The sequence below is a fragment of the Haliotis rubra genome, unplaced genomic scaffold (genome assembly GCF_003918875.1).
Source record: "Haliotis rubra isolate DU_JTF1 unplaced genomic scaffold, ASM391887v1 Scf34, whole genome shotgun sequence".
NCBI lineage: Eukaryota > Metazoa > Mollusca > Gastropoda > Lepetellida > Haliotidae > Haliotis > Haliotis rubra.
In genome coordinates, this window is record NW_025767013.1 from 1,148,050 (window position 1) to 1,161,929 (window position 13,880).

Below are 13,880 nucleotides of genomic sequence, written 5' to 3' on the forward strand. Positions count from 1 at the left end.
GGTTCACTGTATTATATACTAGCCACATAAAGAAACTGTGGATTGTCAAAATATTATCCCAGTTGATAAGTACGATAACAATGTCAAAGGTACATATAAACTTGAATGGAGGGATCATGAGACCATAACAAGTCGGGAGAATTTCAATTGAAAAGTCAATCACAATGACGTCACGAGTCCACAAGCGGGACAGGGGTCAAACGACCATGTCACAAGCTCAATAACGACGCATAGAGCCTATCAAACGTGCAAGGAAGGCTTGTGGGATGTCACGCCAGATTCTCTCAAGTTCTGTTGCAAGGTCAAGGACGTTATCTGGCGGATGAGGAAGACGGCGTAGACGTCGATCCGTCTCGTCCCAAACATGCTCTATCGGGGAGAGATCCGGTGAATTTGCAGGCCAAGGCAGTAAGTCAACGTTGTGGTGTTGCAAGAAATCCATAGCTACATTTGCCGCACGAGGGCGGGCATTGTCCTGTTGGAATGTTAACCCAGGGCCATGACGTTGCAGAAAAGAAATTGCCACAGGTCGAAGAATCTGATCCCTGTAGCGAGTGAGTGAGTGCGTGAGTTAATATCTAACGTCACATCGGCAATATCTCAGCCATATCGTGACGAAAACAATTCGTACAATATAAAGAGAAAACGTTTTGAAGATTAAAACCTGTCGACAATGGACAGTAAAAATACTAGAGAATCACAGATATGCATAACACTAGTGAGCAAAGCTAAACCATTTCAATTAAAGAGGACAATACAGTATAAAACACGGGCTATAGATCGCCAACAACTGAAGGTAGATCACCATACTAGGAACCATGGGGACTTACATTACTTTTGCTACCTGCATGGACCCTAGCTGGATTTACACCATCCCTTCAGCCGCTGGCGATTGTAGGAAAATGTAGCCGGCAGTTAAAAGAACAAAGATACTACGTTTAAAATATGGTAAATTTACATTTTACTTTGAAAGTTTTGGGACTTACGTACCCTCTCAGGAGGACAATAATTATACAGTACTTTAACCCCCTTTGAGGGTACAGCCACTAACAATCTAAGTTACTAATCTAAATTACCAATCTTTGAAATATGTCTATTTACAAAATACACTAATCAGAATTCATTAAACAAATTTCCTTTAAAAAAACAATAATTAAATGATAATTAACATTTGTAAAAAGATCCTTCATTGTTTTTACATTGAAATAGTTATCCTTTATGATGGAGAATTCAACACAGTCAAGCAGGACATGCTTGACCGTGGTTCTCTCATCACAAGGGATACAAAACGGAGGATCTTCACCTTTTAATAGGTATTTGTGAGTATAACGCGTATGGCCAATGCGACATCGTCGCATAATGACCTCCTCAAATCTGGACTGACAACCCAAGTATGTGTATCCGATATAAGGTTTTGTTTCATGTAATTTGTTAATACCTACTTGGGTGTCCCACTTCTTCTGCATCAGATCCCTGTAGCCCACACCAGCTAATTTGCCCTGAACAATCACCAAAGGAGTTCTTTGGCGTGCTGTTATTTCACCCCAAATCATCACGGATGCACCACCAAGGCGATCCTCTCCAAGACACAGGCCTGTGCATAACGATCTCCCACGCGTCTATAGGCACGTTGACGTCCATCACTGTGGGAAATGTTAAACCTGGACTCATCTGTAAAACAACATTTCTCCACCAAAACAAGGGTCTGCGGACATGATTTCGGCACCACATTCGGCGAGCTTGTCGATGACGTTGTGTCAGGATAGGCCGTATGGCGGGACGTCGTGGTCTGATCCCGTGATGACGTAAACGTTGTCGAACTGTGTTGGGGTGGATACGGCGAAGTCCTGGGATGGTTCGGACAGTCATCACTGCAGTCTGAAACCTGTGGCGAAGATGGGTCACCCTTATCCATCTGTCCTGTCTTGGCGTTGTTACACGTGGACGTCCAGAACGTGGCCGATCGATGACGTCATTTGTGTTCTGGTAGCGTCTCACCAGTGCAGAAATGGTGTTCCGGTGGCAGTGGAAATGTGCAGCCACTTGTCGTTGAGACATTCCCCCCACGGACCATCCCAATGGCCTCATGACGTTGTGCAGACGTGAGCCTTGGCATGCTATGCGTTTCTATAGCCGTTAAATTTTTTTGAACGATCGCAAGGGCAGGGGTTGAGCTTTCCAAAGTGACAGTATTGTGTGGCATTCATTTGCTCTGTTTCTCTTTCCCGGAATGCACGTGCAACAACGTATTGCACGTCTCAAGGACGAACCCACTGACGTCACGGAACGTGGCACGTGCATGCATGTTGGATACATGTCACTAATCTCTGAGTTTAAATCCTGATGTGTCTACACAGGTTTGATAAATTTAGATTTTAAATTTTTGTATGCACAGTTTCTTTATGTGCCTAGTATATTATATAAACACTGGGTCTTTACAATTGGGGCAGGCCATAGTTAACTACCTACAGTGATTGCTTCTTTGATTTAACCTGTCGCAAAGAAAAGGTTATGGTATGTTTACCTCTGAACATACGTTTTGAGAAAAATCATAGGTCAACTACAAAACGTCAGATTATTTTAATGCATTATCTTTGACATCCCCTACAACTGCATTAATCAAACGAATGCCTTAAATGCATTAATTTTCTATGGCACCTTTAACATTCATTGGTGAACTTCATGACAAGCAATACACTGTCGAATCCAGGTCATGACAGTTGAGGAAATCTGGGATAAATTGATTTAAAAGGTAACTGGTAATTCAGTAAAGCAGAGACTGTTTTAATAATTGGCTGATATTTATGGCAAAGACAATGACCAGGTTCCACACAGCCTGGAGCTGGTGTCGACAGCCTGTCATTAAACTGGTAATGTGACCTTCTCAAACAGACAATGGCGCCATCAAGTCACGCCATGCTTCCTGGATTTGACAGAAAAAATCTGTACCTTTTGTCGAACACCCACTTAAGTTTGTTTGAACTTTTCCAAGCGCATGATTTACTCTTTTGTAATGGGAACCAAGCAACAGGGTGGGCGAGTTTCCTGAAGTTTCTGTATCTAAAAAAATATTCAAGTTAAGAAAGGTCGAAACATCAAACGTACTTTTTTAAATGATATGTATGTCGATAACCAAATGACAGTGACTATTTGTCTAAAAGATGTACAAATGTATGTATTATATATAAATATCAGACGTTTTATGCCCAAACCAAAAGAAACTGGTAAACAGCAAAACCATAATTCCGATTATGTTTAAATCATTGATGGCTTTCGTCTGTCTTTGGTTGGCTTGTCTTGCCATTCTGTCTCTTTTAATGATTTACTAGAAGAAATAGACAATGTGTATTGGTTAATACCTCACGGTACTGTATTTCAGTGGGTTCCTCTAAGTGTATTATCTTGATATTTGTCTATCGTCATGCTTTCACGGAGATATACACTTGATGCCTGGCAGTAAATACATTTCTTTGCACCATGTCTGTCACCATAAGTTTAGCTTGGATCATATTAAACATTCCAGCAAAATACACGTTAGACATGTGCTGTGCTTCATACAATTATTAATTTTGATCTCATGACCCCAATCATGCCCATAAGTTAACGTTGTAGAATATGTATTTTTCATGTTCATGTTGTCGATAATTGGATTTGTGTTGGAAACCAGTGTATGTTGCTCAGAGAATGCTGTTGAGTAATTTTGGTTAAACTGTGTACTAGTCAGGGTACGTAAGACCATATCATTCCAGAGCTTTAAACGTAGAATTCTTTAAAAAAAAATTAATGTGTGGTTAATGTGCTAAAAAATCACCAAGACCTGAGGGTATGCTGTAAATAAAGCTAAGGTCCATGCAGGTAGTATGTGAAGTAATGGAAGTCCCCATGGTCCCTAGTATGGTGATCAGCCTTCAGTTGCTTGTGATCTATAGCTCGTTTTTATATTGCATTGTCTATAGTGATATCTTTTCAGGGTAACATACTCATTTTAAGCCAATATGTGTGATACTCTGGTAGCTTTACTGTCCATCAGTTTTTTTCGTTCTAACTGTATTGATTTTAACATATACATTTTTCTTGTGACAATATGGGTGAAATATTGCCGATGTGACGTTAAATATTAACTCACTAACTGTATACTAGTCGGGCATTTTAGTGTAATTATTACTATTTCCCTGAGAAAATGTTCATGCATATGTTAAAGGAATACCTTCTTAACCCCCCTCCTTCCATGAATGTCGCCCAGTGACTCCTGAATAATGCTGAAGTTTCTGAACAATAGAAGAAAATATGTAACTTAGATTTCACGAGATGAAACACCATTTTTGTACAACGTGATTGATATAGTCTATTATTTACAACGTTTCGAGCTGATTCTCAACTTTAAACTATAAGTTACTGGAAATCAGCCTGTAAACGAATTTGGTGTACATGTGAAACCGAAAAAAAAAAGTGATATAATTAACAATTCACTAACTTAACAAATCACAGCAGAAGAATAACAATGGCAAAAGTACAAAATAAACTGACAGCAGTGATATCATACAGAAGCAGTGACAACAGCTATATAGATAGTGATGGCAATATTCACCCCACTGCAACACTTGGCAAGCTTCTAAAGTAGGCCTCGATAGATTAGTCAAGGTGAAATGAGATCGTCACACAACTGGTGGTTTTCCTTTAACATGAGATGTAATGTGAGATGCCAGAGGAAAAGCGCGCACCTTATTTATTGTGTAGCTGTTCTTGAACTTTGCATAATATGTTTGGTTGGACTGTTCTAGAGATGCTAATGCACCTGTGGTATGATCTTGTAGTACCTCCCAGAACGCTCCGTCTAAATATAGCGCAGCACTGCCTTAACTGAAAAATGTCAACAGAAACAATGCAACACAATTGAAACAATAAATAACACTTCAATATGACAATAATTCACAGCAACTGACAGCCACAAATCATCTGCCGACAATGCTGCTCTACGAATGCTACCTGTCTTCAAACAATAACTCTAGAAAGTACTATTCACTTCTACCCATCTCTCCATAATGTATGTGTCTATTGCTTTCCACGTTTCTTCGATACATTAACTCGCACAACTAATATAGTATATTTTGCCCAAAGAAATATGAAAGCTAACTGTGTTGTTTGTGTCCAGTTATTGTAAGATGACACCACCTGCTTTGAATAAAAACGCTGTCGTTCATGTTCTTGAATTCGTGAAAGCTTATTGTATCACTGAAAGCCACAACACTTGTACACAAAATGCAAAATTAGCGTAACGATATTAGTTTCAACATTCTTGAACTTGCTTGTCTGGTCGAATCGTACTTGCTTACAAGCCGCCATCGTACGTCAGGAGTCCCGGTATGTTGTGGTAGTCATGTTGTGGTAGGCTACAAGCATTTTTAACAATTTGTGTGAGTCATAGAACTTTTAAACAATTTGTGTGTGAGTCATAGTTGCTTGTTATTGTCATCGCCAATTTTCAGTGACCCTTCATTTTATTTCCACTGCTACACGCGCATTTGAATCTGCTTAGGAAGTAAATCTAGACTGACAGGGTTGTTGCTTAAAAGCACTTGCGTCATAAGTATATTTGCTTTTTTCTCTAGTACACATGGGTAACTTGTATATACTTCATTTACACAACCTCACACCAACAAGGCTAACATTGTAGAGAACTGGTGGAAATGGGAGTTCCTAAACGCCAGGATACGCCCCAGGTGAATGCCGTTCTTTGAAAACCTATCATGAATAGTTTTCAACAAGGATTGTTTGATCTTCAAAATGACAGGTTAACCAAAAAATCGGTTTGCACTGTAAAGATTTCTTAAACCAATAAATGGCAGTGCACAATCAATATATTATACCTAAACAGATACGTACTCTACAATCAAAACGGCAGCATAATGGGTCAAATATGCCACACCAGGAATATATGAATGAGTGGGCTACAATGCATTGTCGGTAGGAATGTAGTATATTATACAAGCAGACAGCCCAAAGGACCTAGAATTATTTTGGGTAAACTCGCGAATATTGTCAAAGCTGATTTTAAATCCGTAATAGTACAGCTGGAAGGTATTTTCAAGTATTAGTGATAACCGAAACTCATTTCTGGTGTCCCCCTCCGTAATATTGCTGGAATATTGCTAAAAGCGGCGTAAAACCATACTCATTCACTCACTAAAACGGGTGTATATTAAAGTCCTGAACACATCCACAGTATTTCTAGGCAATTAATCAAGGAACGAAGTCACAATAATCAAAACCAGTTTTTACCTTCGGTGTGATTCATATTGCCCTTTACGTCATCATCGACCTCCTTTGCACATGCACACAATACACACTGCCATAGTAGCCCCAGTCACGATACTTTATATAGAGGCTATTATATGAGTGCCCATGTCATACTATGTTTACGACACGAGTGCCTATATGTTACTCGAGCGAGAGCGAGTGATATACCGATATGTAGGCACGAGTGTCGTAAATATAGTATGATATGGGCACGAATATAATATTCTGTTTATTACCGAAGTCGTCAAATTGAGGAAAATAAACCTAAATCTACTTTCAAACATAGGCTGGCTACCCGCCCTCGCCGCATGTAGAGCGCAACGTCACAGAAGAAACGTGACGTCATAGCATTGTTCATGACGTCACGTCACCATGACAAAGTGATATTTTGTCCTAGGGCATCGTATGAAAAATATGAACCCCGATATGTTTGCCCTCGTACGTAATAAATAGAGATTACTAAACGGGTATCTGTCAGATACCATTTATCTTACAACGAGTTGTTTCAAAACGTATTTAACGAGCGAAAGCGAAACGTTTTGAAACAACGAGTTATAAGATAAATGGTATCTGACAGACACGAGTACAGTAATCTGTTTCTTACACACCATAAAATCGCACCATTTAATGGTCGAATAGATTCAAATTTCATATTTGCTCATCGTGGCTGCGCAATAATACACAACACAACGTTTATCAATGAGTGACGTCACTTGGCTTCCTAATCACTTCTCATCCCCATGGTGACCCTCCACAAAAACGTTTCTGCCACCTCTTCGCATCATCAAGGCAATAGTGATAATGAAAACTAGATAAGATCACAGAAAATTAATTAAACCCTCCAAAACGATGATGTTACCATGCAAATGTGGATGATTTTAATTCTTGCAAGCGTAAAATATTTGAGCGTGTGACGTCATCGTTATCGCTTGGTGGTTGTCGTCATCGGAAGGTTGTTTTGGATATCTCTGCACATTGGGGATCTGTACTTGTGTACCAGTTAGAAGATAAACATCATGTGTTGGCCAATTTCCGGGTGTTATTGAGTATTTGAAGCACGGGAATTCATTTGGAACCGACGGCGTCAGCCGGAGGTTTCAAATGGAATATTCCCGTCCTTCAAATACTCAATAACACCCGGAAATTGGCCAACACATGATGTTTAGCGACATTGTAAACACAAAAATAAACCAAAAGGTCCACACACGTTTTTGTGTCTGCACTCTTTGACATAGAGTACGGGTACAGCAGTGCCATGTCATCAGCTGGCCGTTTCGGCTGTCTCCCATAGTAGCATCTGGAACTGCTCATTTGTGACGTCATTCGGACTTTACGTCACAATATGATTTGAATGATGATCTCAGCTGACGACGTAACAATACAATGGTGTGAGCGATGTTTGTATGTATTAATACGCAGCGAATTTCCGGGAATCGAATACCATTTGATCACGTTTTTCAACCAATCAGATTAAAGAACACAGTGACTTTTGGTTTACAATTTACGTTCAATGTTCTCCCATCGACCGGAGCCAAAACTTTTGAGTGTGTGTAATTAGGTGCACCCAGTGTACTTGAATGTGACATTGCTGAGGTTACGTTCACTATCAATGGGGGGCTACTCTTCTTCGACACACCCTTCTCGTTTTCCCGAGCCAGAAACTGCCACTTGGAATGTAATGGAATTTACGGAGTTTTCAGTATGAAATGTGAGTTGATTACATCCTGTATGTTATCAAGGCATAAGCTTTGCATTATCATGCGTCGGAGGAATATCTTGAGCAATGACTTATGTGTAGATCAACCATTCCTGTACATGTTCGATTGAATAGAAAGGACGTGTGCCGCCATTTGCACTAATGAAGCCTTGCAAAACGTTCCATGTTGTACATTGTTTCAACGAGTGTGTTTTGGTTCTGATTGTCATGAGTGAATTTGATAACATTGGAATCACATAGTATCTCGGAGCTGGAAGTGGGTCTTCATCATGTTTATCAGAGAAAAATGTCATCTTCATCAATGCATCAAAGAAACAACGAGGCAAATCCATCTCACAATGGACAGGCACTGACCTTATCGTGTCAGGTATTTTTGCAAGACGACACATGACACTTGTCGCATCTCTCCAGTAAAGGTACCAATGTTGTGCATTTTGAATATTCGAAGGGAATCCCGGGCTTTATCTCTAACGGTGATTTTCACATAATTGTTTTCACAGGTATCACTGATTGTTCGAGCCATTTTGAATGCATGACTAGAAATCAAAAGTTTTAATAAAAGGAATTAGAAAATAAATAGATTCGTGTTATATTTATTCTACTTGTGACTCATTGTATAAATACCTGTTTATGCTGCAATCGCGAAAATAATAGGTCATCACCATGGAGTAGCCAATCACGGGATTAGAAATCGATCTCACACATGTGTGTGATACCAGTTTTCTTACATGGGTTTCTCACCCACGGGTGTGTACAAATATGCATTATTCCACGTCGTGTCCTTCTTCGTGGGAGATGCCAACGCCCTTCAAAATTGTTCGAAATGAATTTTTGAAACTTTAGTAGGTAAATTAATTTATATATAAAAGACCCAAGTTAAGTGAATGCAGTTACTTTATATTACTTAAACCAGTGTAATGCAGTTTTCTCCATGTGCATATATTTAGAGAAAATAACAAATTTCACATGGATAAAAGCATACCCTTAGAAAGAACAAACTAATATTGTTTTCAAAATGTTGAAACAAGACACATCAATGAATTACCATGGTAACATAAGCCCCACAAGGAAAGAACACATCGCTTCTGTTATTGGTTATCCAACCGTAAGAAGCAATGGCGCAATTTAATTGGTCAGTCGGGACCGACCGCCTCACGCTTGGTGGCAGCGTGGTCAGAAAACACAATTCATAAGCTGTTGAACAGTGAGCGTTGCGCTGAAATGGCCTTCTGGGAGTAGATGATCGTGAGGCCTGACAAATTGATGGTAGCAGTTATACTCACTCAGGGCTGGACTAACACATTCAACACTCTCGAACCTGGATATGAGTGTCTTCATTTTCTACGATACACTTAGTGTCAGGTTTGAGCTTTTGTAGAGTCCCCTGTATTGTTTCGGTACAGAGACCTCAGAGATGTAACAAGGAAATATCTCATTGGTGCAGTGCCATATGTGTTCAGTAAATCATTCATACTTTGTCTTTGAATGTATGCATCTTAAATTTATGCCATCGACAAAACACACATAAAGAGCTTCACAAATACTTTTGCACAGGACAGTGATGTCTGGACACTGGGGGTCTTCAAATTGGCCAATTTTCTTGATCAACTATCAAGTGTCCCCAGATAACCTTTGGTAATATACCATAAATATCCCCTTGGCTATTCTTTGCCTCACTGCAATGCATTCGTGGATGTAGGGGTTCTGTGTTCGGGGATATAGGTTTTCTCCCATGTTCTGTCGTCTTTTACCACGATGTCTATATCTCCTTTAATCACAGTGTCTTGTTTCACGTGCTTTCCATCAGTATTTCAGTCATATCACGAAATGCCAACTAACAGGTCGTAAATGTTTACCTCCTAACTGAAACAAACAGGTAAATGCATGTTGCTGAGACATCAAAGGTACTAATCATTATAAATGGGGCATTCGATCCCTTAACCATGAGATCATGCGCTAGACTCATAGAATATGAGATGCGTGAGATGTTTCAAATACCTGTATCCGAACCTGGTTTACCGAAATTCCTTCCAGGAATACACATAAAAAGGCATGTACTAGGCGATCTATGTTTCTGCGTAGAGGATGATATCACATGAAATGCGCTTCTGTGTATGCCATGGTGAACATGTATCAAACAGAGATATACATATTCTGTGTTTCAAGGTAGCTGGGTTACCTGTAGGTTTTAAGTTCATTCAAAACAATGTGCCTTTAAAGTCATTCTACCATAACTAAATAATACGTGTTGGTGATAACGTAGCTACTGGATGCTGCATGGGTTGAGTTGAGAGTTTTAGAACTGACTGCTGACATGAAGAAACGACAAATAGCATTCAAACTTATCACGACATCAAGATCGATGTTCCTGATGTCAATCGCTGATTTGTCTTTTCCTTATTTACCTTTGCCCTATCTAAAATGTGACTAGATGTACATGTATTACCAAAGAATTACATGAACCTATTAACTATCATACATTTTGTGATTTGTATATGGGTTTTATGCCATTTGGGTTAGTAGTAAAAGTACCTTGAACAGACTGCCAAGTGGTCAAAGCTTAGTCCCCATTTAAACGACCAACTTAATTTACAGAGGGATCTTGAAAGGTACACAAGTAGATTTAAATAAACTAACCTGACAGTTAATGTTTACATGTATACCACGTTCTACCATTCAAGAATGCCTGGTCAGTTAAAATATATATCACGCTAGGCTGTGTTAATTCAAATGTCAGGGTATTAACTGTGTACAATGCTAATTCATCTACCCGTGTATTGTGACAAGGACACCGTGTAATATAGTCCATCAGGACTATTGCTGTATGTTCAGAATACTTAAAATCGATATACATATACCTATTTCAATATTCGTAAGAGTTTCATGAACAAATTGAAGTTCATTGTGTTATTGTGATTAGATCATAAGCGTATACGTTCACAAATTTGATTTATCAAAGAGAGATGGCATTAGCTGTTCTCAAAAAAACTGAGCGTATCCTACCTGTCACAAACATAAGCAACGCCAAGCCAAGCGTTCACGGAAGTGAGCCCGTGTCATACATTTTACCCATATGTAGAATCGACAAAGTTCTTCGTTGGATGAATGTTTAAATACTAAGCTTATCAATCGCCCCGAACCATGCGAGAACATACAATGTATGGTACAAGAAATGGAAAGTTAAAAAGGGCAGTCTTGTTGTTATATATGTTTGTATATCTGCATCTTAAGCATTGACTTAAATACGAAACAGATGAACCTGTTTCAGTACCTCCTTATGGTGCTACAGAATTTGCTGTTTGACCATTCATGAATGATATTAGATTTTTGCTATACTGTGCTGTGTGTTCTCTGGCGCAGTGTGCTTTCTTTGCATTTACCAGTTCGATCAGAAATAACGATTCATATGCAGATAAAGAATAGATCAGCAAGGAGAAAAGAAAATGTGGGCGCCTACTACTTAAATATATATGTTGATCACTTGATCAGCATCCGAAGAGGTCTGTTTATTGATGAAGGCACAGTTGGTGAAGTCGGAGAACTAAAACACTGCCCACCGAGGCGTTAAAACGGACTTACTCTAAATATTTACGCCAACTCTATACATATGTTTATTTTACAAGGTCATATATTTTACATTGTATTGTGTACAGATTACCAAGACCATATATTTGACAGAGAAATATTTAAGCTGTAACTCCAATTCCTCCAAAATCAAATCCTGGTGTCTTGAAAAGTGATGATAACGACCAGTCTCCAGGTGGTAGCGGCTACGTGTCATCATACTGGTAGCATGACCTTCTCAAACAGACTATGGCGCCGAGGAGTCACGTCGCATATCCGGTTGTTGACACAAAATGCCGTACTCGTGTCGAATATCTCTTTACGTTTTGTGCAACTCTCATCAAGCTGACAATTTACTTCTATATTGTGCCTGTAAAAACTTCACAGCTTTCTCTCACTTCTTTTAGAAACAATATCACTGTCGAACACCGGTAATTGGAAAAAGATTTATTCGATTTTCAGAGATTACAATAAGTGTATCATGATATCGAGGATAACTTGAAAGGTAAATCCTTGATATCTTTGCAAGTAACAAGCATGTTAAGTAGTTCCTCATTTCAGTTTACATATATCCATGCCGTTGTCATATAGATCGAAAACACAATTGTACATACGACGGTTGATTGACACCTTCTGAGACTCAGACAGAATTATCCTAAAACACTAAAAGAATTATTTTTCAAAACATTTCCATTTCACACTAACTTTTCCCAGTCTCTTAGAAGTCCATTCCTTTAACTGTCCCAAACATTCTCCAGAAGCTGACGTCGGCGTTTCCAACTGCAATGGTTTCGGACCTGTTCATGTTTGGAAACAGATAGAAGTCGGGCGGAGCCAGATAAGAGATGTAACAATGGTATTAAAGGTGTCCAAAACCGCACTCTAAGATGGCAATGACTGATTTGTTCACTTGAGGATTGGTTTCAAGGAAGAGAAAACCTTTTTCGAGTTCTCACTAACTATTTTCATTTGGCAAATGCCTAAAACATTGCACGATAATATGCTCTGTTCATTGACATATTGACACCCTCGGCTTCCCAGAACATGGAAGCGATAACCTTTCTTACTCAAAGGTCCGGTCCGTTTTTACTGTCTTTGATGATGACGGCGGTACCAAATACTTCCGCTGTTCTCATTGTTGTTTGGCCTTCATCACTCGTCAGACCTTTGCAAAACCTTCTAACAGCTCGATTGTAACACAAGACATTGCTTGGTGTGCTCTTGATCAAATGTCAGAAGATTTGGATTTGAAGATTATACCTTCTTCATTGAGGACTTTATTTCTTTCTTTATTCATTTCTGTAATAATGGAATATAATCTGAACCAGAAATGTGACCCTTAGCCAATCGCCAGTCGGTCCAAAACATATACTGGATTCTCTGAATCATTTCTGATGTTTCAGGCCTTCCAAGACAGGGGTCATATTATATATGGCTCTCACTCACTTGCACGCCTCCAATCTAAAAAATCTGGCATGCGCATGGGCATTCTTCCTCAGTGTTGAACCCATATCTTCGTAAATGGATCTTAGTGTTTAACCCAAACATGAGAGACCACTGTTTATTTTACTGACTGGTCACAGATGAAACAGATGACACAAATAATTGGGAATATACATTCATGACACCATGTCCACAAGAAAAGAGTTCATTTCATGGAATTCATTCTACGGGGTTCTAACAACCTATCAATCAACCCACGTATAAACTGAAAGGTAATTAGTCTTGGATTTCAGCCGAATTCCCAAATGGTATAACCTTGAGTCCCTTACTTGATTACTTGTCATGCCTTCGTATTAATGTTTCCTAGCCTATGTATCCCATCAGACACATCAGTATAAAATCACACAATGCAAGATCAACGAAAACAAACAAGAGTCTTCAATCAATAGCAACTGTTGAAGCCGAGCAGACAATTGGGGGCATAATTAATTTTCGTCTGAAATCTCATCCGGACCGATACCCTCATGAGACTATCACTGAACAGTTGACGTGTCAGCGCCTTTCGCATTTCCTGGACGCATTCGTTTTTCAAAATCTTCATTTTTTTGTGGGAGAAGTCTGCAGCAGATTAGATCATTCATTTCCTGTGATATTGAAAGTATCCGTTTCAGTCGAAACGGGACGCGAGTTGTTACATACTTTAGTCTCTCAGGATTTTCATACAATCATGGAAACGATAGTGTGGCATTTTTTCACACTGCCCACACAAAACCGGTATCTAAGGTCATCGTTCTATATTATAGTTCCTGACTGACATCTCAAGCACTTAAGCGCTAAGGCAACAAATATAGCATAAAAT